We start from the raw sequence: 2,095 nt of genomic DNA, 5'->3' as shown, positions 1-2,095 counted from the left end.
TTTTATATTTTAATATTGGCACATCATATTATCTCTTCATTTCACTATATCTTAGAGTAGGGAGAAAGATAGAGGGAACTACTCAAACTTCATGAGAAAGGCAAAACAAATCACAAGTTTCATATATAAAAGAAAGTTCATACAACACTAATAAGCAAACCAAACTTATCTAAAACTCTTTATAAAAGAAAATCCCTTGCAACCTTTCCTTAGAAATGTAGGAAGAAGATATTTGTCACTTTTTTCCTTCTCCAACACTATTACAAAAAGTTTCACAATAAATCTCACCACACAAACTATAAACTATAAGAAAAAATCACTAATGGACTCCAATATGGTGGTGGGATGAAAATTGATTATGAAGAATGACAAAAATGGAGCATAGTCGAACGTTTTGAAGCAAAAAGGAGTCACCAAAAAAGAGTCACTTTTCTGATGAATTTTGGCCCCAAATAAAGCCCAAGGTCGGTTCTCTAAGAGATGCCTCCAAAAACTCTTCAAAAATCGTCCAAATACATCAAACCTTCTAGAAACGGGGGCTGAACCACCTTTGGCGCCATCGACGCTAGTCTGGAGTCATCAGCGCTAATCTGGCGCCGTCGGCGCTAAGTAAAAAATTTAGCTGTTATGTTGTTCTGCGGGGTCGGCGCTGTCATTGGCGCGGTCGGCGCTGAGTACTTCTTCAAAAACATCATTTTGACTCCAAATTCCATCCTTTTTTACTTCTTTTTTGCTTTAAGTCCTAAAAATTAATAACATGCAAGAAAATATCAAAATACATTCCAAGAAATAACATGCAAGAAAATATCAAAATACATTCCATTAAGGTGCAATATCACCAAAAATAAGTATAAAATATGGGTCTAAAAATGTGTATATTTTTGGTGTATCAATAAGATTTTGATGTTGTCCCCCTAGTGCGATATAAATCCTCAACTTAACTTTATGCCTTTGTATAGCCATGTTATACAATTTAAGCCTTAACCTGTTTTAGGATTCCGAGGTTGTCGTTCGTCACAACCTAAATCCTCACATCTTACAGGCTTTTTGTTTGATCGTTTCACATTAATGTAAGCCTTAATTAATAAAATTAGCAGGATGAAACATGTAAATATTTCTCCTCTAAATTGAAACCAAACCATAAGGTAGACTAAAAAGTCACCGAGGTTCTCCTCAGGATTCGTGACATCCCCTAGTTCTTCTTCCTTTGGACTCCAAAAATAAATTGTTTCAAATTTAAGCCATACCCATTTCACACCTCTTTGTCTGATCTCGTTGAAAAAGTCTTATCCTTTGAACTTCTTGATGATAATATCCCCTGATTCTTATCAAGAGTTTTTTTAGGTGACATCGGTTATCTAAGATGTAATTAACGTAATTAACTATAGAAGATGTAATTAACTATAGAGGCTTTCCCTTATAGAAAGCTTTTCCGAACCCAGCTTAATATAAACCCTATTTAATTTTTCATATTAAATAGGGAAACTTGTCAGCTTATAATAAAATGGATTCATAGACTCAAACAGATGTCATACATTTCTTAGTTTATTTAATTGTGCCATTTAAACTATGAAAGGGATCAGTTTGATTTCATATTTTTCTAAAATTAAATATATATGTAAATTAAATGTCCATCCGAAGCGGGCGACGAGATTTCAATTCTAGTAACCGACAACTTCCACATGAATACCCTCCTTAAAATAGTGCCGTCCTTAAAATGGTGCCGACAGCTTCTGGCGACTCCGCTGGGGATAAATTTTCTCTCCATTTGAATCAGAGAATATTATCTTCATACACCGGTAATGTGTCCATGTCCCTTACAAACCAAAACCCTTCTTCCATTGACATGCTTCGCTCATTTCTTTCTTGGGTAAGTATGATCAAATCTTTTGGACTTCAGGACCGTTTTTTCAATCTTTCAACCACTTTTGAACAGAGAGATTCAGGAGTTCATTAGGACTTTTAATATAGGACTTTTAATATATGTGTGGGGTCGGACTCCCAATAGGTGTGTTGGTGGACTAGCTCTGCCTGGGCGATATGCGTTGTGAATTTGGTGTCCTAAGACTTTACTTTCCCTTTCATTTCTTTTTGG

The sequence above is a fragment of the Phalaenopsis equestris genome, unplaced genomic scaffold (genome assembly GCF_001263595.1).
Source record: "Phalaenopsis equestris unplaced genomic scaffold, ASM126359v1 Scaffold229941, whole genome shotgun sequence".
In the NCBI taxonomy this organism is placed as follows: domain Eukaryota; kingdom Viridiplantae; phylum Streptophyta; class Magnoliopsida; order Asparagales; family Orchidaceae; genus Phalaenopsis; species Phalaenopsis equestris.
This window is presented reverse-complemented; position numbering follows the sequence as displayed.